This window comes from Schistocerca cancellata, chromosome 4 (genome assembly GCF_023864275.1).
Source record: "Schistocerca cancellata isolate TAMUIC-IGC-003103 chromosome 4, iqSchCanc2.1, whole genome shotgun sequence".
Classification (NCBI taxonomy): Eukaryota; Metazoa; Arthropoda; class Insecta; order Orthoptera; family Acrididae; genus Schistocerca; species Schistocerca cancellata.
Window position 1 is genome coordinate 787,253,067 of NC_064629.1, and position 27,238 is coordinate 787,280,304.

The window sequence follows — 27,238 nt, forward strand, 5'->3', positions numbered from 1 at the left end:
CACTTCATATTTCAATTTATCTACACTCTACGAACAAACATAACATCAAAACTCATGCAACTAGTGTCGCCAAAGTTGGAACTCGCCGAAAGTGCTTAGTTTCACCAACGGGTTGGGCAAACACGCGGCGCGCATGCGCAGTGGCCGGCAGCGCAGTTGCATGCAACCTAGTGCCGTCGTGTAAACTAGGCTAAATGCTAACTGCGCCAGACGCTGCTTGCTGCCGCCGCACCCATTGTCTGTGGTGGTCTCACGCTGCCCTGCACGCTGGCCGTCTCGTAGCGCGAAGAATCTTGAAGTGATGATTTTTAACGTAATCTCCTGAACCGCGCACCAAGCGTTAACTTTATTCTCTTTGCGCTTCCGCACTTCACATTGCTGCTTTATAACGATACTAATTTCACGGTAGCAAAAAATTTGATTTTTCGGTACCTATTATTATGGTTCAACTTAAGTTTAAACAATGTTACAAGCACACTTATCATAGTTATTATGCACTTATTTGGTCATTTACGGTTCACTCTGATCACAATCCTTTCACAGTTCGCTTCGGTTAAACTTCACAGTTCTCGCTAATGAAATCTCGCTTCATAATTCCAAAGCACTTCGACTTCAAAGTTTTTTCCCGCCAGAGATGCCAGCCGGTCGGTGTGGCCGTGCGGTTAAAGGCGCTTCAGTCTGGAACCGCGTGCCCGGTCCGGTCCCAGGTTCGAATCCTGCCTCGGGCATGGATGTGTGTGATGTCCTTAGGTTAGTTAGGTTTAAGTAGTTCTAAGTTCTAGGGGACTGATGACCACAGATGTTAAGTCCCATAGTGCTCAGAGCCATTTGAACCATTTGAACCAGAGATGCCATGTATCCCAAGCCGAGAAGAGAGGGAGAGATTTCACTGCGAAGAGTATTTTATTGTGTACGATAAACACCTTCCGTCGAAAATTTATCTCCTTCATACCTCCTATATGTTACTACAGATGACATATCACTGATCTCATTTGCACTGAGACTGCAGTACATGCGAAGTGCCTAGTTGCTTTCACCGCCCTGAGTGTAATGCACAAGATCTCAATAATGTTCACCATCCTGCACTCTTCGACGGTTGTTATCTCCTGCATAGAAAATAGCACTTAGGCAGTGAGTCCGTTATCTTCAGGCAGTAATAAATGATTAGTGAGGGACTGGTATTGCATAAATAATTCACGTTTGAAGTGGTGTGTTTAAACGGGATGTCACTTGCTTTTTATTAGCAAAACACGATAAGCTGTACAATTATAGTCCACTTTACGAATTGTAAATAATTTCCATTCATCACAATTTCACAGAGAACAAACAAAACAATGAACTTAAAGTTTTCATAATTAGTATCAGACCCGTTCTCAATTACATGTCTAAAAGTTCTTAAGCGATATGGACCGCGGCATATAACATGTCTGTTCTCCGTGACTGCCAATCCAGCTCTGTTCTTACAGCCGAACCACTTCGATCGCTATTCAAGCTAGGTGAGATTCGAAGTGCTTCGTCTGCCTTTTTGCTTATCAATGGTTTATTATTCTGCTGATAATTAATACTTTCGAAATAATGACATGATAGCCTGCTTCAGAGAGACTTTTTATAGGAAAGGCAAGCAAATTCACTGTTTAGCTTTCTAATACTAATAACAGAAGTTTATCATTTTAACGCTCTACTTCCGAGGCAGCAGCCAATCGCGGAGGAGCACCACAATTTAGGCGGTCTTTCTCACGAATCCCATACCAAACAAACCATCTGTCATCGGTATCTTACACAACATTACGTCATCTTCCCGCCGCTGCCTTCTCAACTGCTCTAAGAAGCGTTTCTTGTAGCTGAATACAATGGCTGTAGAACCAAAAATACTAAAATATGCAGTTCATTTCTCTCCTGATACTACATTTTTAAAATTTTATGCATAGTTAAAATCATGTGTTTAGTTAAATGTTGTATGCTAAAAGTTTGATGTGTAGAATCCTAGTCAAGCATACTTCTTTGTTCAAGGTGGCGCACCAGAGCCACTCTAATCAATTGACTATCATATAACGTTACGTAATCAAAATTTCCTTTTAAATGCACATGAAGAAATTGAGATAATTGGAAAATCTGTCATACTGACGCTAATATTTTGTACATCTGTGGTGAACTCTTTGTTTTGTCACAGTGTTTATCACTATTAAATATTTTATTGATGGCAATTTATATACTTGTTAAATAACTACATAAATATTCTCATTTTGTGACTATTATCAGGCTATTTCGATCGGTGTGACATACGCATTTATAGCGCACCTAGAGCTTTTGTTGCTGTTGTTATATGCACCTTTACCCAGAAACGTTAATGACTTTCATAACATTTGTCGTATAAATATAATAGTAATTTTATAGAGCTTGTCTCTGTATTGCAATTTCTACGCTGTCGACAGATTATTTGTAGCTTGCCTGGAAGTGGTTTTTAAGTTTGTGGTGGATAACTGAAATTTTAATCTTAGCACAGTTAGAATCTGCTTAGTGTCCATAGCCATGCGGTGACACACCGCTTTGCTGCTTCTGGATTTCTAGGCGGCTACGGCTGACAGGCTCGCTGGATACCTACCTCATCTCTCGCTGGGATCGCTACACAACTTTGACAGCTTGATAGCTCCTGCTTACCAGCCTACCTAAGCCACTGCATCGTTATCTGCTAGCTACATATTGCTTGACTAAACCTCCGGTTCTTTGGTTAATGTACAGCGGGCAGACCGATCGTAATTTTAAAAGTTTCTATCACCAATTTCCTCCTCAGTTTCCTTAAATTGCTCCTCCAGCCGACTGAATTTCACACCGACTTCTCCAATCTTCTTGTCATAGTATGATTTCATACGCTCAATTTTATTACAAAAATCAAACTTTGTACTATCGACATCTGGCTTTACTTCATCTTTAAATCCCTCAGTGCACTCAAAAAGACTGACAATTTATTTCCTATCATCCAGTTATTAGCTGTAGCCATATTCTCCTTAGAGTGTTAGAACTATCTGAATGGCTACTTTAACCCTCTGACCCAAACACACACTGACTATGTAACCCGCTCCCCTATCTTGTGAAACTGCAGGTATTCATTCCGAGCGCTGGACAGGTTTTATGAACTAACAGTTAATGAATTTTACCTGTAAGTAACGCGACCTGACATTCTTATTAAATATAGGCGAAAAAAAAATCACGAAAACGAGATGGGCAAGTAACTCACAAGTAACACAACTGAACACTGAACACGTGATGGAAATTATTAATTACCAGTGACACAGCCTACAAGTGTGTAAGTGGCACACTTCCGTTCGTGAATGGGCAAATGCAACCTGCCTTGTCTAATAACGATTAACATTTAGCCTTTGTGGTGAATACAGTGCTCTGCAGTCTCCTAGTCTCAACACTCACAGATCTGTGAGTAGCAGGATCAGCGAAGGCGTAACTTGCGTGCTGAAAATTGTTTATCACATAAAACCTTAACAGGCAACATGTGTGCATTATAACCCCGCACAGAGATTCAAACATAAATAAGGAACACATCCTCCCACGATAATGCGTGAAAATTGCAATGTGGATACGAATACATGTGGCTGAAATTGGCAGTACACCGAAGAGGCATAATGCAATAAATCCACGACACCTAAATGGAAGATACATATCCTATAATTTTACAACAGACAATATACCCAGTTTTTGCCAGAGTGGCGATGGATAATTATCGAGGAAGAACAGCTAAGACAGACAGCTAAGCAGTGACAGTATGAGCACAGGTAAAGAATGGGAGACGCATCACATTCCACTGATGAAGTAAGATACGGACTTCGATGTCCAGGTAAGGAGTATAATGTAACACAAGACGTAATTATGTGAGGTATATTCAAGATCAAACCCTCAAGATGGGGCCGCCCACCTCTTACCACTCATCCCGCCTCCCGGACCAATAAGATTCAAGTTCCCTGTTTCCTCTTTCCCATTTTTAGTACTATATCAACTGCGTGGGCCTCGTCATTCGATTTCTGTGCGCCGTACCGAAAAGATCAGGTCTGTTTCTGATCACGGTGTGCGTATTTGTTATAAATAGCATTAATGACAAATTAAATTTATTATTATTTCAATTGCCGAACGTGATTTTCGTCAGTTGATTTCTGCAAGCTGTAGTGAGATTCTCTGTTTAAAAAACGGAGGTGAATTATATCGTAATGTACGAGGTAGCGCACTTTGACTTTAAAGTGTGTTTACAAATTAATAGGATCATCCCATAACTGCAACATGGCTGTTAATATGAGATGAATTGAATTAGTAATGCATGACATAATTTTATCCAGAAAGCAGGTTGGTTTTAGTCAGGATTCCGATACACCATATTATTCCCCACTATTTTGGCTATAAAACCTTATTTATCAACATAAGCTCCGTTCAGTGTGGTGGCCTTATGTCACCGTAACTGGAGGGCAAGTATGCCCGCATGGTAACACTCTATTGTTCGACGTCGGAGCCAAAGTATGGCTGCATCAATAACATCCCCGTAATCCACGTATAGCTTCCCGAGGAATGCATCCTTAATTGGGTCAAACAGTTGCAAGTCGGTAAGTGCGAGACCCGAGCTGTAGGGTGGCTGAGGAAGAACAGTTCAATGAAGTTTTGTGAGATTCCCTCGGGTGTGCAGACTTAAGTGAGGCCTTGCGCTGTCATTGGCAAGGAGACATTCGTTTGCGTTTTTGTGGCGACAAACTTGCTGAAGTCGTTTTTCAGTTTCCAATATTGTAGGAAGTACAGATGTAAGAGGCCGGCAGGCACGCGGGAAATCTCAAAGGTTTGCACAAAGTTCTTGCGATTACGACAGACGTCTCGCCCAAAGACTCACCGTGCTTTTGTTCACTATCAGGTCTCAGTAGACATTCTGCAAGCGCCTTTGAATATCTGGGGATGCTCTGTTTTCTGTCAAAAGAAACTCGATAACAGCTCTCTTCTTGGAACACACCTCCGTTACAAATACCATTTAGAGTGTTTCGTATAGCACTGCCGCCTGTCGGAACTTCATAAAACTATAGGGGATGAAGCCATACCACGGTTCCCAACAACAACTTCCGAATTTTTTCCACCGAAATTGGCCGAGAAAAAACGTGTTGCAGTAGTTATTGAAAGCCTCTCGTACTAACGTAATTTGTGATGTAAGACGCAGCGACAAAACAGTGGCCCTTAAGCTACTATTATCGTGATATATCCTGCAAAAGTGTACGAACTTCATCTACTTCTCTAGGCGAATTGTGTGGGGCAATGAGTTACCATACCTAAAAAGGCTAGCGAATATTAGAAAGAATAATGTTTCAAAATGGACAGTTTCAAGTTTTGCTCTTTATTAATACAATTTAATAGCAGCAAAGTATTGGGTATTCTCGTATTACTGTGCAAAATGTCTGTTAATATTAATTAATATAAGAGGTAACTTTGACGTTACAGTGTCTCGCTGAATTAGTATAAATTGATGACATCATGGCATATTCTCGAAAATGGCGACTAACAAATACGTAATTTTGAAACTATGACATTGAAGAGTGTGACTGAATTATTATAATTTTACAACGTCGTGGAATATCCTGCAAAATGGCGGAAAATAATGAAAAATATGTCCAGTAAAGTGGACGACTCCAACATATTCACAAGAAAGCATGACAGTGTTCCTAAATGTGGTTCTTCAAGTTACTAGATTTTTTGCATTTCAAATTCTGAAAATTTGCGGAAAATATTATTCCATCCACTGACGTATGTACGTTCTAATTTAAGGATGTCTGAGAAGGGAGACTGCCGCTATCTAAAACACCTACTTTGCATGAGAATCCTCCCCTCTTCCTCTTCCTGTCTGGACCAATCAGAATCAAACTCCCCCACCCCAAACTGCTCTTATTACTGCAGCAAATGCGTTCACTGTATCCTTATTGTCCACCATACTGAGAGGATCATCATGAAGTATCAGCAGCAGCAGGAATCAGGCAGCATCTCCAGACAGAATGAAAAGAATGAAAAGAAATGAAAGTTTAATTGACCTACCATAACACAATACTTAAACAAATAAACTCTTCCTACACACCAAATATACAACACCCCTACATAATTAGTGCATGTATGATGCCACTGAATGTGTTAAGAGAGGGCGCATTGTCCTATAGTCAGAATGACCGTGATTTAATGATGTCATGGTGTTATCTGTAAGTACTGCAAAGCATGACTCCATCCAGTTTTCTAAAATACATACGTGGGTACGAGACTCTTGAATGACTTATACATTTAGAAATGCCTTATTTAAAAAGCAATATGCACTTAGTAAGTACCAACTCAACATTCTTCATGCCCCATCATTGTGTGTGTCATACCACTATAACAGTGTCCATGTAAACTGTTACATAACAACGAAAAATCGATGCATACGACGCTACTAAATGAATATCGTAAAACCAGTGACTTCAGCAGCGCCAAATAAATGAAGTTGCTAAGTATCATAGCAAACTAGTAAATAAAGTGTGAAAATCTGAAATAGAGTGTTTCCACCAACCCAATGAGACAGGGCAATGATTGAAGTAACGTTAAGAATATGCATAAATCTATCGAAAGTCAATGTCTCCATGACAGTAAATTTGAGAAAGAAAAGGACAGCTATACTTCTCTGAACACAAGATGTTAATGCATATGGCTATCAAAGCGTTTCCTGCAATGAACCTCCATACTAGCCTAGAATGATTCAGACTGCATGAGGTTAGCGCGGTATAAACGTAAATGACAAACGAATACTTTTATTTACAACTTGAGCCTTACAAACAGTAGTATATGTGTTATAAGTGATGTGGAGATCACCCAGGTTATGACTTTTAAAATTAGAACACATATTTACATCTATTGTAATTCGTGATGTCAACTTAAATAAACCCAGACATCTGCGGGGCAGGGAAAACCTTCGACAAAGTTGGCTGTTAGTACATAAGGAGTGTCTAAATAGTTAACTGGGGAATTGCCAAACGTCGGTGTCCAAAGAACAAATGTTTCAGCAAACAATCACGTTGTCATCATCAAGTACGCTGATGAACTGACAAATGGGGGACGGCGCCCGCTTTTATCTCCTCCCCCACTCCCTCTGAAAGGCCTCTCAATCGGCAGTCTGCACCCAGAATACCTAGCCAAACTGCTCCTGCGAACTCAGTGTTCCATTCTAGGTTTGCGCACCTCCCCTGTTCCTCCGCCTACCCCGAACTCAATTCGTTGTCTAGTATCTCATTCCTGTTCTTGATCTTTGTAATAGCCTCATGGATTGCTAAGTACGTACCCACTATCACGATTTATCAGCCATTCCCTTACTCGAATCTCAATAGATTCCTTAACGACATAGTCCCAGAACTTGAAAGTCTGTTATCTTCATGGCTATGTACAGGAATATGGTAATCTTATTAGGCGCAGACTGAAACTTGACTATAGACTGGTACAGATAAATGTAGAACTCGTACAGACTGGTGCAGACACATGCTGACTGACTAATCAGAGGTCTGTACACTCGTTATAATACCTCGCGCGTTTATGTATCACTGCGCGAGTGTGATCCGCGAGGAGAAAAGGTTCTATGATAGCAGCAATCTCATTGGCGGCGTTACATATTAATACGCGGATCGGCGGAAGCAGAATTTGGTCCATCTCTATGGCAGCGCCATCTCGTAGTGCAGAGATGGACGAGCGCTGCGCCTGCGCTGTTGTGCTTAGCGGGGCGCGCTCTAGTGGGAAAGTTGTGTACATGCTGACTACGCGGAACTATGTACACAACAATACAAATGGCTATACTATTTTGAAGCAGACATTGTAATGCAAGACTCAGTTCCGATTTTCAACTAAATTGAGCTGTGTGGCTACCTAACAAGCAGACAAATGCTCACCAACTTGCAGTTATGCACCAGCTCTGTCACTTGTAGTTGCACTATTTTTCTTCCTTTAAATACAGCCTGCGTCTCAATTAGGGTGCTCATCTCCGGCGGCACACCGCAAGGTTACCGTCCTTTGATTGTGCCATTCCAGCACTAATCGAAGTGCTAGGTTTTTCAGGTGCCAGCCAGCCAGCCCAGCCAAGCAGAGCCGCAGCGGCCCAGCAGCAACAGCAGCAGCAGCAGCGGTTCCGGTCCAGCCGGCAGCAGCCAGCCAGTCCTCCTGCAGCAGCAGCAGCGGTCCAGCCAGCCACCACCAGCAGCAGCAGCAGCCCCGTCCGCGGCGGCAGCAGCAGCAGCTGCGGCATTCCTGCCGCCCGCCGTCGCCGTCGCCGTCGCCGTCGCCGTCGCCGTCGCCGTCGCCGTCGCCGTCGCCGTCGCCGTCCGACCCTGGCCTACGTCCGTCTTCATCATCCGCTGTCTCCGTCTTTGTCTTCGTCTGTCCCCAGTTTGTGTCCTTTCTTTTTCGTCCTGTGCGTTTTTGTTTCTTCCTGTCGTCATGTCCGCCCCCACCACCACCGCCACCACTACCACCACCGCCATAGTTTATCCTTCCCCTTCCGTCGCCTCCACCACTATAACCTGGTGTGCCCAGTCACACCCCCCTCCTTCCATCCCACCTCTTCTCACTCTCCCTTCACACTCGCTCTTTGTCGCCCCCTCTCCAGCTTCTTCCTCCCGCTCCTCTCGATCTGATCCTTTCCCCCCACTCCCCCAGCCTGTCTCTGCAGCTCTGGCTAGGGTGGTGGCCCGTCAGGCCACTGTCCATGCCCAGCTCTCCGCATCGCCTTCGCCATCACCGCCGCCACCGTCATCGTCGCTGTCGCCTTCACCGTCATCGTCACCATCACCATCTCCGGCGCCGACTGCGGCATTCACGCCGGGACCTGTCCCTTCCCACCACCCCCCTATAGCTCCCATCTCTCATATCACCACCCGCCCTTCTGCCGCCATTAAACGCCATAGTGGCACCGCAACCTCCTCCGCTCCCAAAAAGGCACCGCCCCATCCTCCATCCCCCCCCTGGGTGCCATGGATGTCTCCCCACCTGGCCCTGCTCCCTCAGCCTCCTCCTCCTCCTCCTCCTCCCCCCCCCTGTTTATACAAATACCTCCTCTCCCGTCCCGATCCTTCCCTTTTCGAGACCGCTGAGGATATCATCAGGTTCCTCACCATTGTCCTTCAGAATGTTCATCCCTTTCAGCGCCCCCACACCCTCCAACAGATCTCCCTTGCCGCTCATTCCATTTTCCACCTCAAAATGTACGCCACCTACTCCAACAACCAGGCCCATTTCACCTTCTCCTGTCTTGACACCCTCGTCTAAATCCCTGTCATGGTGCGACAGCAACATATCCTTTTCAACAATATCCGCTCCCTTCCCGCCGACAAGAACCTCTTCCTGCACACCCTTGCCACCCACCGCGTGGATGCCTTCCTCCTCAATGAAACCTTCTTCCAACCCCACCACTCCATCCACACCTCACCCTATCTCCTCCACCGCTCCGATAATCCCCTCCCAATTGCGCGTGGCGGAGTTGCCATTGGTCACCACTGCCAGATCCCCGTTCAGCTCCAACCTCTCCTTCCCGACCCCACCGAACATCTTATCCTTAGTCTCTTCTTCCCTGACCTTACCATTACCTGCGCCACCATCTATCTCCATCCCAACGCCCCTATTCCTTTCGACTTCCTCTCCCACATCGACCGTACCTTCTCCTCCTATGTGATCGCCGCCGACCTCAACATCCATAGTCGTTCCGCTGCCCAGTTACGGCGGTGGCATCGGTTCCTCTCCTCCCTTCAAGGCGACCTCATCCCCATCCCCCAGCACACTCATCCCGAGTCCAACTCCACGCCTGATGTTATCCTCTCCTCCCCCAACCTCCTTGGCCACATAACGGTGGATGTCCTGGAGCCTATTGGTAGCGACCATCTCCCTGTCCTCCTCACCATTTCAGACGGTCGTCGCCCCCGCCCCGACCCTCGTACTGCCCCTCCCCCTAAGTACGTCCATGACTATTCTCGTGCAAACTGGAATGCCTACCAGGATACCCTTTCCACCCAGGTCGATAGCCACCCCTTCACCTACCACCACCCTGACTATGTCACCCATGCCGCCTCCTTTCTCCAGCAGACCTTGTCTGAGGCCGTGTAGGCCCTACTGTCGCCATCCACTTCCACCGTCCTACCTTACCCCCATAGGCCGTCCTCCTCCTCCGTGAATCCCTTTGTCTCTACCGTGACTTCCTCCGCACGCGTGACCCGGACACTCTACGACGCCACCGGCAACTCCAGCGACACGTTTGTAATTTGCTCGCGGCAAAGAAACGCCGGGACTGGCGACAGACATGCACCCGTTTAAATGCTACCCTCCCAATCAACTCATCCAAGTTCTGGTCAGCCTTACCGGAACTAAACCCTCCCCCTATTATCCTCTTCTCCATGATGATCACCCTTTCCCTAACCCTTACTGAGGCCAATCACTTTGCCTCCTAACTCTCCAATGTATTTTCCATCCCCGATGATCCCCAGTTCGATTACTCGCTCTTCCCGGATATCCGCCATCGAACCGACACCTCTGTCCCTCCCCTCGCTCCTGGTTTCCAGTACTTGGACAACATTGCACACACGGAACTCAATGCCCTCATCACTACACAGGATCTCATTGATACACTCCGCACAAAACGCAACACCGCTCCTGGTCACGATCGTGTCACCTACCATCACCTTCGTGAAGCTCCTGTCTCTCTCCTCTCCACCCTGGCCAGGCTCTACAATATAGTCCTGTCCACCGGTTACTACCCCGACCTGTGGAAACCTCCCGTATCCTCATGTTCCTTAAACCTGGCAAACCGCCGTCCGCCGTCTCCTCATACCATCCCATCAGCCTTACCTCGGTCTTCAGCAAGGTCCTGGAATCTATCCTCACCCGACGCATCCACCAGCATCTCCGCCAGGACCGCCTCCTTCCCGTTACCCAGTGTGGTTTTCGGCCGTCCTTCTCTTCCGACGACTTTCTCCTTCACCTCACTTATCTCCTTTCCGAACAGCTTAATTCCCGTCGCTCCGCAATCTTCCTCTCCCTGGACCTCGAACGTGCTTATGACCCTGTATGGCATTCCGGTCTCCTCTTCAAGCTCCAAACCTTCGCCCTTCCCATTAACTACATCCATCTGATCGGCTCCTTTCTCTCCCGCCGTCCTCCCTATGTCACCATCCATAACACCGATTCCTACATCTTTTCCCCTCCGCCGGTGTGCCCCAAGGCTCCGTCCTCTTCTACCTTCTGTACCTTTTGTACACAGCGGACATGCCGCCGCCGTCAGCCCCCGTCCACCTTCTCCAGTTTGCCGATGACCCCGCCTTCCTTGCCCTTGCCCTCACCCTCCAGCGCTCCCAACACCTTCTCCAATCCCATCTTGACCGGTTCACCGCTTGGTGCAACCAGTGGCTGCTCAAGGTCAATCCCTCCAAAACCCAGGCGATCATTGTAGGCAAAACCACCCCTTCCTTCCGCCTCCTTGATTTCTATATCACCATCTATGGCCGTCCTATCGCCCTCACTCCCACCCTTAAGTACCTTGGCGTCACCCTCGACCGTCGCCTCTCCTGGACTCCCCACATCCGGACAATCCAAGCCAAGGCACGCTCCCGACTCAGTCTCCTCAAGCTCCTCTCCGGCCGTACGTGGGGTCTGGACCCCTCCACCATTCTCCACACCTATAAATCCCTCATCTGCCCTATCCTTTGTTATGCCCATCCGGCTTGGATCTCCGCCCCCCCTACTTTTTACAAATCCCTCCAAATCCTTGAACGCCATGCTCTCCGCCTCGCCTATCGCATCCGTCTCCCCTCCCCTACGCGGCTCCTGTATGATCTCATCCCCTTCCCCCACCTCCTCCTTTTCCTTGAAAGGATACGGATCCTGTACTCCTACCGTAAACTCGATCCTCTTCACCCGCTCGTCTCCCCAATCCTCTCCCACCCCCACCCGCTGCCGCGCCTGTATTCCCACGTCCCACCCGGTCTCCATCTCTCCACCCTCCTTACCCTCTCCCAAGGTGGCTTCCACCAGCCCCCCCTCCCTGATGATGTCCTCCTCCCCCCCATCTACCCATCCTATCAACTTTGATCCTCCCCCCCTTCCAGTGTCCTTTCCTTTAGGCACCCTCCCTCCCTCCCACCCTTCCCTTCCCTTCTCTTTCCTTTCCCCCCTTCCTCCTCCCCTCTTCCCGCGGGCTTCCCCTCCCCCTTTCTCCCTCCCCCGCTCTCCTCTGCCCATGGCATCTCTGCTCTCCCATTCTCCTCCTCCTCCTACTCCTCCTCCCCACTTGGCATGTCCCCGGACTCGTACACGCTCAGTGAACATTTGCGCGCCGGAGATCGTCGCCGTCAGTATTTCGTGTGTGTGCCTTCGTTTGTGTGTAGTGTTGTTCGCCGTCACGCCACCACCGTTCACATGCCGTTGCCATAATCCATGTTCTGTGCACCGTGTCGCCTAGTGTTAGTGCTGTTTCTCGTCCAGCGTGAACGGCTCCATGTTTTTTTCGATTTTTAATGTCTACATTTCTTGCCCACCGTTTTGCTGTCTTCTCTGTGCCACCTTTATGTACTACTTGTTGTCAAACTCGAGGCTGAAGAGCGGCGTATTGTGCTGCTGCCAGCCCGCATTTGTGTAAGGTGTTTAAAATCACAATAAAGAAAAAAAATCAATTAGGGTGCACTCCCAATATCACTGTCCAGTATTATGTGCCTCGATAGTAATGTGGAGTATTGTAATTTACTACACTAAACAGTTGCTCAGTTTATAAACAATGAAAATATACACACATTGAAGCGCCAAAAAAAAAAAAAGAACATAAAAAAACTGGTACAGGCATGCGTAATCAAATACAGAGATACGTAAACAGGCAGAATATGCCGCTGCGGTCGGCAACGCCTAGTGTCTGGCGCAGTTCTTAGATCGGTTACTGCTGCTACATCGGCAGGTATCAAGATTTCAGTGAGTCTGAACGTGGTGTTATAATCGGCTCACGAGCGATACGACACAGCATCTCCGAGGAAGCTATGAAGTGGGGATTTTCCCGTACGACCATTTAATGAGTGTACCGTGAATATCATGAATCTGGTAAAACATTAAATCCCCGACACCGCAGCGGCCGGAAAAAGATCCTGCAACAACGGAACCAACGACGAATGAAGAGAATTGTTCAAGGTGACAGAAGGGCACGCATTTCGCAAATTGCTGCAGGTTTCAGTGCTGAGCCATCAACAAGTGTTAGCGTGCAAAACATTTCACGAAACATCATCGAGCCGGCCGGACTGGCCGAGCGGTTCTAGGCGCAACAGTCTGGAACCACGCAACCGCTAAGGTCGCAGGTTTGAATCCTTCCTCGGGCATGGATGTGTGTGATGTCAGTTACGTTTAAGTAGTTGTAAGTTCTAGGGGACTCATGACCTCAGAAGTTAAGTCCCATAGTGCTCAGAGCCATTTGAACCATTTGAACATCATCGATACGGGATTTCGGAGCCGAAGGCACACTCGTGTACCCTTGATGACGGCACGACACAAAGCTTTACGCTTCGCCAGGCCCTGTGAACACAGACATTGGACTGTTGATGACTGGAAACATGTTGCCTGGTCGGACGAGTCTGGTTTCAAATTTTATTGAGCGCATGGACATGTAAGTGTATGGAGACAAACTCATGAATCCATGGTCAGCAGGGGACTGTTCAAGCTGGTGGAGGCTCTGTAATGGTGTGGGCCACGTGCAGTTTAAGTGATATGCGACCCCTGATACGTCTAGATACCGGTGACACGTACGTGAGCATCCTCACTGATCACCTGCATCCATTCATGTTCATTGTGTCTTAGACGGACCTGGGCAATTCCAGCAGTACAATGAGACTCCGAACACGTCCAGAATTGCTACATAGTGGCTGCAGGAATACTCTTCTGAGTTTAAACACTTCCGCTTGCCACATAAATCTCCTGACATGAACGTCATTGAGCATATCTCGGATTCAACGTGCTATTCAGAAGAGTTCTCCACCCTCTCGTACTATTCCGGATTTATGGACAGACCTGCAGGATTCATCGTGTCAGTTCCCTCCCGCACTAGTTGAAACATTAGTCGAGTCAATAAAGTTTTGCATCATCCCGGTTCCCCGAACTCCTTAAAATAGACGTTGCCGGGATATTTTATCACAGACACAGTCGTTTTGAATGTTCAGATATGTCACTAAACATGCCGAAAGAAGTAAACAACCATGCACGAACAGGAATTATTGGACGGAAGTGGTCCGACAGCCGACCATTTCCAGTCATTCAACCATGAAGGAGGTACACGCCTCGTGTCGTCCGTATTTGAACCATACCAAGACGGTCGATACCGCGGTTCGATAGCGTCCGCATTGTTACTTTGTGCCAGGAAGGTCTCTCAATAAGGAAAGTGTCCAGGGGTCTCGGAGTGAACCAAAGAGATGTTTTTCGGACATGAATGAGGTACAGAGAGACAGGAACTGTTGATGACATGCCTCGCTCATGCCGCTCAAGGGCTACTACGCAGTGGATGACCGTTAACTACGAATTATTGCTCGGAGGAACCCTGACACCAACGCCACCATGTAGAATAATGCTTTTCGTGCAGCCACAGAACGTCGTGTTGCGACTAAAACTGTGCGCAGTAGGCTGCATGATGCGCAACTTCACTCCCGACGTCCATGACGAAGTCCATCTTTGCAACCACGACATCATGCAGCGCGGTACAGATGTGCTCAGCAACATGTCGAATGGACCGCTCAGGCATGGCATCACGTTCTCTTCACCGATGAGTGTCGCGTATGCCTTCAACCAGACAATCGTTAGAGACGTGTTTAGAGGCAACACGGTCAGGCTGAACGCCTTAGACACACTGTCCACCGATTGCAGCATGGAGGTGGTTCTCTGCTGTTTTCGGCTGGCATTATGTGGGCCCGACTTGCGCCGTTGCTGGTTATGAATGGCGCCGTGACGGATGTACGATACGTGAATGCCTCCCTCCGACTGATATCGCAACCATATCGGCAGCATATTGGCGAGACATTCGTCGTACACATTTTGTGAATGACTTCCTTCAGGATAACGACATCGCTCGACTAAAGTGGCCAGCACCTTCTCCAGACATGAACCCTACCAAACATGTCTGAGAAAGAATGAAAAGGGCTACTTATGGACGACTTGACCGACCAACCACCCTGAGGGATTTACGCCGATCGCCGTTGGGGAGTGCGGCATTCTGGACGAGCAGGGCCTTGATGAACTTTTGGATAGTATGAAAGAATGAATACAGGCATACATCAATGCAAGTCGACGTGCTACTGAGTATTAGAGGTACCGGTGTGTACAGCAATTTGGACCACCACTTCTGAAGGGCTCGCTGTATGGTGGTACAACATGACATGAGTGGTTATCATGAGCAATAAAAAGGGCGGAAATGATGTTTATGTTCATCTCTGTTCCAATTTTCTGTAGAGGTTCTGGAACTCTCAGAACCAAGGTGATGCAAAACTTTTTTTGATGTGTGCAGCTTGTTTTATGTGTGTATATTCTATAAACACACACACACACACACACACACACACACAGAGATATATATATATATATATATATATATATATATATATATATATATATATATATATATATATATATAAATAATATATTATAATATAATATATATAATATATATATATATAATATATAATATATATATATAATATATTATATATATAATATATATATATATAATTTATTATGCGGCATTATGGGAGGAAAGGTAATTGGCCCACATTTTATCGATGGCAATCTAAATGGTGCAATGTATGCTGATTTCCTACGTAATGATCTACCTATGTTACTACAAGATGTTTCACTGCATGACAGAATGGCAATGTACTTCCAACATGATGGATGTCCGGCACATAGCTCGCGTGCGGTTGAAGCGGTATTGAATAGCATATTTCATGACAGGTGGATTGGTCGTCGAAGCACCATACCATGGCCCGCACGTTCTCCGGATCTGACGTCCCCGGATTTCTTTCTGTGGGGAAATTTGACGGATATTTGCTACCGTGATCCACCGACAACTCCTGGCAACATGCGTCAGCGCATTGAGTTTGACGGACATAATTTTGAGCATTTATTGCATTAATGTGGTATTTACAGGTAATCACGCTGTAACAGCATGCGTTCTCAGAAATGATAAGTTCACAAAGGTAGATGTATCACATTGGAACAACCAAAATAAAATGTCCAAACGTACTTAGGTTCTGTATTTTAATTTAAAAAACCAACCTGTTGCCAACTGTTCGTCTAATATTGTGAGCCATATGTTTGTGAGTATTACAGCGCCATCTATCACAAAGCGAAAAAAGTGGGCCAACGAATACGTAATAAGAAATGAGGGTTCCTATTTTAAAAAAACGCAGTTGATATCCGTTTGACCTATGGCAGCGCCATCTAGCGGGCCAACCATAGCGCCATCTGGTTTCCCCCTTAAAGCTAGACAAGCTTCGTTCTTTGTAATTTTTTCGTTTGACGCTTATTTCGTGAGATATTTGGCCCGTACACGACCAATGGACCACCATGTATATGTAGATGGGGGTACTGTATAAGGAGAATAGAGATCGAGCTAGGAGGCTTACATGTATGTATCTAAGTACTTTGCTATGCAGTGGGCATTGAGTATTCTTTCAAGTTTTAATATATCTGAATATATATACCGATTAAATGGATATCGAACTACACTATTTTGAGCCTCTCTGTATATTAACTAATGATTTACCGCTTTAAATTCATTTTTTCTCATAACCTTAAAATCTTTTTATTTAATCTGGCCTTTCGTTTTTCTACGTAGGTAACAAGGTTGTACACTGGAGAGCAGAAATCAGTATGTGGAAACATCTTGCAGGATGGTATGTGATACAGCAATTGTACCTTACCACTGTAAATGCAAACAAACAGCACATTTAATGTTTCCATCAAGGTGGTGAGGCTGTCACCAGGACACAACTAGTATGGAGTGGAAAAGCTGCCATCGTATACCCAGAAAGATGTACGAGGCTTTTACGCTAGTGTTCTGCAGGAAATAAGATGTAAAATTAATATCCCAGATGCTCTTATCTAACAGAAAACATAGGATATCAACTAAGGAATAATATAGTGATGCTTTTCAGGTGTAATAATTTTAATAACGACTCATTACTGGTAACAATATCGATATTTATGAGACGTGTAACAAGATATGTTTAGATTACCTGCATGCTGTGTCCTCTGGCTGCTCTGACGATATGCAGCCTTCTTGCACTATTATGGCTGCTTCATTCGGTGGCTCCTACATACTACGTAGGGTTCAAATTGCTCTGAGCACTATGGGACTCAACTGCTGTGGTAATCAGTCCCCTAGAACTTAGAACTACTTAAACCTAACTAACCTAAGGACATCACATACACCCATAGCCGAGGCAGGATTCGAACCTGCGACCGTAGCAACAGCGCGGCTCCGGACTGGAGCGCCTAGAACCGCACGGCCACCGCGGCCGGCATACTATGTAGGGGACTTAGGAATGCATCTATATCGTTCAACCTCCAGAGTGTGGGCAGGGACATGGTGAGGAGATTCGGCCAGTAGCTGGAGAGACACGGATCGATGATAGCCCTTCTGTCAGGTATAGAATGCTTAAGCATCATATGTAAGGGCATCAATGGCTTGTGAGCACTGTGTTTTGAGTCGTGTTGGCTAATCGAGAGACTCTAATTGAACGCTGCAGATCTCTACAGCTGCCTACTGTCTCGCATTTATCGTGCTGTGGTAGGCTCAGCAGAGGTACCAGTCACCACGGAGTCTCAATGGCTTAGCGTGTAGAAATGGTGCACCGTGGTCACTGCAGTGTGACATCTGGGTGGTGTGGACTTCGGATTTTCACTCCTTATTTACAAGTCTGCCCATACCAATCTTACATTGATGTTATTGTCTTAGCCTTCCATAACGCCATTTTTTTTAAATTTTGGTGGTGGTAATTGCTTACAGAGTACTTATAGCGAATTTTTCCATAGTTGTTTACTACTCATCCAGTGACGTCACACACTGCTTATGAGAGTTGGTGCTTAGCAACGGAATTTTTATTCCAATCGTGAGGGTAAATGTTTTTACAGTGTGAATTTTGGAATGTCGTACATGCGAATTTTCGTTGTTATCAGTCTCCTGTGGGCTCTCTTACGGTAACGGCACACATACTCACCGATGATGCAGGTAGAATATTGCCTTGGTACTTAGCAAGTGCGTTTAACGGATTTTGGAATTTATTAATTATTCTAATGTCTGGTATCTTTTTACGTGTTTTGGAATACTGGTTGGGCGTCATGCTTCTTAGTGCGTACAGAAAACGCCATGACGTAGTTAAATCACAGTAATTCTGCCGATAGAACAAAGTACCTGATTTTAACGCACACTGTGTCATCACGCACACTGATAATGTAGGGGTGGCGTTGATTTAGTATGTAACAAGAGTTGTTTTTTGTTTAAATGTTGTATTGTGGTAGCTTAATTGTTAATACATTCCTCCTTAGCCCTTTACTCTCTCTGAGGGCACTGCCTAAACCCTGCTGTTGCTGATGCTTCCTTCCTCTCGTTATGGTTAACAGAACAAGAGTGACGTGGCCCACACATTGACATCGGTGAGGGGGGGGGGGGCTGAAGGGGGATGTTTCTCATGGGTGGTAGGTGTGTGGCAGTGTGTTTCATATTATGGCAGTCTCTTTCGTCAACCGTCCAACGTACCGGTGGATGGTAATGCAAGGATGTGATCATTCGTCAGTGTGGTTGCAGAACGTACGATCAGGAGTGGATGGACTAAGAGCTTCCTCCATTTTGCGGAATCTGAAATAAAAAACATGTAATAACTCGTAAGAATCAAATCTCTAACAATATCACGTTTTGAAATGAATGTGTCGGATTTTCCCAATTTACTAGAAAATTTTATGGAACTTTTCCGCCTTTTTGCACAATATTCCACGACTTCATGAAGTTATTGTAATTCAGTGACACACACTAATATCTAAGTATCTTACGTAATAAATTACTATAACATTAGTCATCGTTTTTTAGTACATGAGATGACGTCATTAACTTATATCAGTACAGCCACACACTGTAATGTGCAAGTGTCTTACCTCTTAAATGACGTTGATATTAGCAGCTACTTATCAGAATATGCTGTAAACTCCAGCTGATTTGCTCTTAATAAATTGTACTAATAAAGTTGCAAAAGTTGAAGATGGCTATTTTGGACAATTTATTAACGTTGTATTGGCTAGCGTTTTGAAATAGGATAACACACAATTCACCTACAGGAGTCGTTGAACAAACCATTTGCAACATTTCTGCCGAATATCTTACAATGTCAACAGTTTAAACACACTTCTAATGTCAAAGAATATTACTTCAGCCGCGCGGAGTGGCCGCGCGGTTTGAGGCATCATGTCACGGACTGTTCGGCCCCTCCCGCCGGAGGCTCGTGTCCACCCTCAGGCATGGGTGTGTGTGTTATTCTTAGCATCAGTTAGTTTAAGTTAGTTTAAGTAGTGTGTAAGTCTAGGGATCGATGGCCTAAGTAGTTTGGTCCCTTAGGCATAGCCGGCCGAGGTGAACGAGCGGGTCTAGGCGCTACAGTCTGGAACCGCGCGACCGCTACGGTCGCCGGTTTGAATCCTGCCTCGGGCATGGATGTGTGTGACGTCCTTAGGTTAGTTAGGTTTAGGTAGTTCTAAGTTCTAGGGGACTGATGACCCTAGAAGTTAACTCCCATAGTGCTCAGAGGCATTTGAACCATTTGAACCTTAAGCATAAATTATTAGTTTACACATACAGGAATGTTGAGGAGTTATGGTAATACTCACTTTCATTTTTTGGGTAGGATAACTCTGATGCTGCCAGTCTTCTCACTACGGCGTTCATACCTCGAATGGTAAACTCACGTAATTAGAATAATAATACATTTGATTTGTTATTATTACTATTTTTGTAACAAACCCGAATCCTATTAAACCAGATCCTCTGACTATGGGCAACAGAACCCGAATGACGAAGGCCACGCATTTGCCATAATAATATAAGCGGGATGGCGGGAAGAGAGAGAGCCTGAATCTCGTTGACCCAGAGAGGAATGGGGCGGCGGAAGGGGAGGCGTGGAGTCGGGGAATCCCCGGGGGAGGTGTGTGACTTTGAATATACCTCGCACGACTGCCTCAGATATAACATGATACTCTTATTTTATCACCGGGAGTCCTTATCTTATTTTATCAGTGGAATTATCGCCCGATGATTATCGGCGCTCCTGAAACAACATGTCAGGTTCTCAAAGAAACGCTGTAAACCCCCGAAAATTAGGAATGAGTATAAATCCTTACTCTTAAGTCACTTGAAATGACTTATATCTAATCTGGAGACGGCTTAAAATTAACACGTGTCCTGAATCAACGGAATGCGAACATCGACAAAATAATCTGCATGTGAGATTTGCACATAAAAACTAACAGAAATGAAACTTCCTGGCGGATTAAAACTGTGTGCCGGACCGAGAATCGAACTCGGGACCTTTGCCTTTCGCGTGCAAGTGCTCTACCAACTGAGCTACCCAAGCACGACTCACGCCCCGTCCTCACAGCTTTAAATCCGCCAGTACCTCGCCTCCTACCTTCCAAACTTCACAGAAGCTCTCCTGCGAAGCTGTGAGGACGGGGCGTGAGTCGTGCTTGGGTAGCTCAGTTGGTAGAGCACTTGCCCGCGAAAGGCAAAAGTCCCGAGTTCGAGTCTTTGTCCGGCACACAGTTTTAATCCGCTAGGAAGTTTCATATCAGCGCACACTCCGCTGTAGAGTGAGAATTTCATTCTACTAACAGAAATGTTAAGACCTAATTCCCAATTAAATGAACGCAAATGTAAGATAGGCTGCGATATTACCAAATTTTCACTGCTTACAACTCAAACGACCTTAAACTCACACAAGATACACTGTCTGTAAGACTACTTGCTAGAGGCCGGCCGAGGTGGCCGAGTGGTTCTAGGCGCTACAGTATGGAACCGCGCCACCGCTACGGTCGCAGGTTCGAATCCTGCCTCGAACATGGATATGTGTGTTGTCCTTAGGTCAGTTAGGTTTAAATAGTTCTAAGTTCTACGGGACTGATGACCTTAGAAGTTAACTCCCATAGTGCTCAGAGACGTTTGAACCATTTGAACTACTTGCTACAGCTTACTGCTCTACTTCAGCCAACGATTACAGATGTATGTTGGTCTCGCGAAGATTCGGCAGAAACAGAATTAAGTTTTGCCCCGTTGTACTGTAATTAACTAAAGCAGTTAAAAGCCCTTTGCTCACACTGGAGAGACCTGCTGTTCATCGCTTTTGGCAAGGTACTATGAGAAACAGACGACTCGCGATTGAACGTCTGTGATGTAAACAGGTGACCTGCGGTGCGTGCAGCGCAGTTCTGTGATTTATGAAATAAGCTGGTACTAAATGACCGACAACGGTTACCGATCAAAAAAACGCAAACACAACTGGAACTGCTGCTTGTTCATACAGTATTATACAGAGAGTCTGCCGGACGCCGTCCAGCTGCTGCCGATGCAAAGCGAAGCGTCGCCTTCGGCCAGAATAGCGAGCCCTTTGTCGACCCGCCTTCACTGCCTACGTATGCACTGCCACCAAACGATCCGTTACGGGCAACTGGACGCACTTTGACCACAGTCTTCATGTATAACTCCAAACACGCTACTGTTCTTACAGTCTGTTTATGTTTGCAGTACCTCTACCGATTGCGAATTCCACTTTGTCGTCTCGAACGCAGTATTTCCCGCTGCTATCTCTGTATCAAACGGTTGACACAGCATTAAACAAACAAATAAATAAATAAATTACCAAGTACCACCGAATCCAACGTTATATAAGCGACAACACTGAAAATTTACTAGTAAACCGTTAGCGATGCCACCGCTCCTTTTAAACACTATTGCGCAATGGACATCTAGAAATTGTGTGAACCGCTCTCAGTCGTAGAGCAGACGTTATACGCACGTAAAATTTTGATCTTAACTTCAGGTACTGCAATATAATATATGCAGTCACTGAAACAAAGGTCTTTGCAGCAAATGAGAGTGTTGTGTGCTGTACTTAGGTTAGTTAGGTTTAAGTAGTAGCAAGTTCTAGGGGACTGATGACCATAGATGTTAAGACTCATAGTGCTCAGAGCCATTTGAACCATTTTGCAAATGAGAGACAGTCATTTACTTCCACTGGTAAAGGTTTACACATATACAACACTTTTATTTTAGTCTCAGATAGCTTGCGAAGATGCACATATTGTTCGATGTACTGTATCTGCAGATATCCGAAATGTTATTGACTTATCAGATTAAAGCGTGCGCTGATGCGGATATCCTCGAGTGTGTCATGACAGTGTGAGTATTACGATATATTTTTGCAAAACAAACAACTCATTATAGTGGTTCTCATCGTTTAAATCCTTATTATTATCCATGCTGCTACAGTGGCTTGCATGTATAGTATCGTGAAAAAGTAGATGCCTTGCTGACATGTGCCATGCCTAAAAATGGAAGGAAAAAAAGTTAGATTAAGATTTTATAACCCATAGACAACGAGGTCATTAGAGACGGGGCACAAGCGCGGATTGATTTCTTTAGGATGGGAAAGAAAACCGTCCGCGCCCTTTCTAAAGGAACCATTCCGACATTTGTCCAGGTACATTTAGGGAAATCACAAGTACGTAAATCTGGATCGGCAGACGCGCATTTGAACCGTTGTCCTACCAAATCAAGTCCACCGTGCTAAGTATTGCGCTACCTCGATCGGTGTTAAAAAAGCCTCCCTCGGGCATGGATGTGTGTGTTGTTCTTAGCATAAGTTAGTTTAAGTTTGTTTAAACAGTGTGTAAGTCTAAGGACCGATGACCTCAGCAGTTTGGTCCCTTAGGAATTAACACACATTTGAACATTTGAGACATTCCATCGACTTGATCGTACTGACATGTTTCCTTTAAACAGTCGCGTGAACGACAATATGGTAATATCGATATAAATCATGCAGCATCATAACTGAAATCACTCGAGAGAGGAAAGGCCACTGGACGTAATGGGATATCAATAAGAGTCTACATAGAGAACGTGAAAGAACTTTCTCCTCTAGTGTACCGTAGGTCTCTGCAGGAAAGAAGCGTTCCTGAAGATTAGAAAAAAGGCGCAGGCAATTGCCGCTTAGAAGAAGAGTCGTCAATCAGACGCAAAAAACTATAGGACTATATTTCTGACGTCAGACTGTTGGACAATTTTGGAATATTGTGACTTTTCTGGAGAACGAAAATCTCCTCTATAGTAATCAACATGGATTCCGTAAACGACGATCGTGTGAAATCCTGTTCGGCCACGAAATCCAGGAAGCAGTCGATACCTGCTCCAAGGTAAATGTTATGATCCTTTACTTCCGTTAAGGCATTCGATACAGTTGTAAACTGCCACCTCTTGATGATAATACAAGCGTACGGAATATCAGAGCAGCTGGGTGATTAGACCGAAGGGTTTCTAGCAAACAGAACACACCGTGTCAACCTCAATGGAGACAAGTCGTGAGACGTAAAAGTATCTTCCGGCGTACGCCGAGGGACTGTTAAAGAACCATTACTTTTACAACATATGTAAATGACAAAGAAGACAATATCGGAAGCTCCATTAGGCTTTTCGCGGATGATGCTGCTATATACAGAGAAGTTGCAACGGTAGAAAATTGTAGTGAAATTCAGAAAGAGCTACAAATGATAGAAGCTTGCTGCAGAGAGTGTCAATTCACCCTCAACATAAACAAATGTGACGTACTGCGTATGCATAGACAGAAAGACTCATTATTGTAGGTTTCACGAGTCCAGAATAATCACTGGAGGCAGCTACTTTCGTAAAATATGTAGTTGTATACATAAAGAGCGATTTGCAGCGAAGCGACCACATAAAAATAATCGCAGTAAAGGCAGATGCCAGACTGAGATTCATTGGAAGAATCCTAAGAACATGTAGTCCACCAACAAAGAAGGTAGCTGACAAAAGCCATGTTTGGAAAATAATTGAATATTATTCGTCAGTATGAGATCCGTACCACAAAGAATAGATACAGGAAATAGAGAAGATCTAAAAAAGAGCAGCGACTTTCGCTACAGAGTTATTTAGTAAGTACGAAAGCGTAACGGAGATGAACACCAAGTCCAGTGGATGAGGCTGTAAAAGAGGTGTTGTGCATCTTGGTGTGGTTTACTATTACAGTTCCGTGTGCATAAGTTGCTATAAGAGTCAACAGAAACAATTGCTTCCTTCTAGGTATATTTCGTGAAAAGGCGATGGAGGTAAGAGTTTAGAGATTCGGGTCCTCATGAAGGCTTATTCTCCTAAACCATTTGCAACTGGAACAGGAAAGGGGAAAGTGACAGTAGTACCAACCATATTCTCCACCAGACACCTTAAGGTAGCTTTCGGAGTACAGATTTAGATAGAGACGTGGATACAGATTTATGACTTCACGGTCTGATATCTGTTTGTGTCTCACATAGCTAATAACTAAATTTCAGTGTAAAACTATGATACTGTCTCCGTTCCTCTTAGAATTTTAACAAGTACAGTATTCAGCACTTATTAGATTGATAAATGTGGGACTCGGAGGACGTCGTTGTCAGGAGAAACAGAACTGGCATTCTACGGATCGGTCCTATAATCGGGCAGGTACGTTAGAAAATTTAAAAAGATAGGTTGTAAAATATGAAACACATACAGTTAGATACAGTGGAAATTAGTGAAGTTCGGTGGCGGGAGGAACAAGGCTTCTGGTCAGGTGAGTATGGGCTATAAATACAAAATCAAATAGTGGTAATATAGGAGTACGTTTAATAATGAATATAAAATAGGAGCCCCGCTAAGATACTACTATAGTGAACGCATTATTGTAGCCGAGATAGACACGAAGCCCACACCTACCACAGTAGTATGAGTTTATATGCCAACTAGCTCCGCAGAGGACGAAGAGATTGAAGAAATGTATGATGAGAGAAAAGAAATTATTCAGATAGTGAAGGGAGACGAAAATTTAGTAGTCATGGGGGGCTGGAATTCGATAGTAGGAAAAGGAAGAGAAGGAGACGTATTGGGGGAATATGGAATGGCGGTAATGGATGAAAGAGGAAGTCGCCTGGTAGAATTTTGCACAGAGCATAACTTAATCATAGCTAACACTTGGTTTCAGAATCATGAAAGAACGTTGTATATGTGGAAGAGGCCTGGAGACACTGGAAGGTATCAGATAGATTATATAATGGTAAGACAGAGATTTAGGTACCAGGTTTTCAATTGTAACACATTTCCTGGGGCAGATGTTAATTCTGACCACAATCTGTTGGTTATGAACTGTAGATTAAAATTGAAGAAATTGCAAAAAGGTGGGATTTTAAGAAGATTGTACCTGGATTAACTGAAAGAACCAGAGGTTGTAGAGAGTTTCAGAGGGAGCATTAGTGAACGATTGACAATAACAGGGGAAAGAAATACAGTAGAAGAAGAAAGGGTAGTGTTGGGGCCACATGTAGTAAGCGTTGCTTCACGCAGTGGAGAATGGCAAAACAGAGGCAGCCGGCGATCACGGCATTGCGAAGTAGGTGCGGCACAGATAGCCTTGCTGACAGTTGCAGTCTACCAACCAGTTGACGCAAGGACGCATGCAGACCGAGCACCGAGCGAAACCTGGAGAGTGCTGAGTAAGGGAAGTGAGGCCAGCACGCTAAATTACACTGCAATATACTGCGGGAGAAATAACAAGAAGCTGCCACCGAGGGTAGAAAACGTCCTCCTGTCGGATATAAATAGCGGAGCGCTGGCAGCAACGGACAGAAGCCATTAGGAAGCAGCACGGATCTAAGGACGGACGTGGTCCGTGTCCGAATGTTCAATCTCCGTAGGTGAAGATTCCGGAAATCTGTTACAGCTCGCTGGAGTCATCCGTTCGCCGCCAGATGTCAACTTCAGCTCTGGAGGTCGGCCCGGGTTCGGTCGGCACCAGGGCTGACTAACTACAGCGAGAGCTTCCAACAGGACCGGTCGCAGCGCAGTCTTGGTCACAGGCGCCGCCGGGAACTGACGCCCGGACTTCATGGCAACCCGGCCACGGCGCGTGGTTCGTCCTTGACGGGACCTCGCTGACATTGTGACTGACGGCTTCCCAGTCCCCGGTGCAGCAGGTGTCGGCAGCTGACCTCACGGCTCCGTGGGTGATCGGCGACGAGTTCATCTCAACCACAGGGCATCCTGGCTTCAGCGGAGCACTGTTGGCCTTAGGCTCCGAGTGATATCAGCGGCGTGCGTTGCGCGCATTGTCGGAGAATCTACACAGCAGCAGCCAGGTGGAGGGATCTGCAGGGCTGGGCAGCGAGGACGAGGGAGAAGTTGAAAAGAAATTTCAATAAATAATTGTAAAACTCCACGCCATCTCAGTTTTTGGCGCAGCCACCGTGTCTCCTGCTAAAAGGTACTGCAGAAGCCATAACAAGTGGCGCCAGAAGACGTAACAAGTGGCCATCTGCCGTAACAGTAGCTTTGAGGGATGAAATAGTGAAGGCAGCGGAGAATGAAATAGGTAGAAAGACAAGGGATGGTAAAATCCTTGATTAACAAAAGAGATATTGAATTTAATTGATGAAAGGAGAAAATATAAAAACGCAGTAAATGAAGCTGGCAAAAATGAATACAAACGTCTCAAAAATGAGATCGACAGGAAGTGCAAAATGGCTAAGCAACGATGGCTAGAGGAAAAATGTAGAGGCATATACCACTAGGAGTAAGATGGACACTGCCTACAGGAAAATTAAAGAGACCTTTGGAGGAAAGAGAACCACTTGTATGAATATCAAGAACTCAGATGGAAAACACGTTCTAAGCAAAGAAGGGAAAGCAGAAAGGTGGAAGGAGTACATAGAAAGTCTATACAAGGGCGATGTTCTTGAGGACATCATTATGGAAACGGAAGAGGGCGTAGGTGAAGATGAAATGGGAGATATAATACTGCGTGAAGAATTTCACAGAGCACTGAAAGATCTAAGTCGAAACAAGGCCTCGGGAGTAGACAACATTCCATTAGAACTACCGATAGCTTTGGGAGAGCCAACCCTGACAAAACTC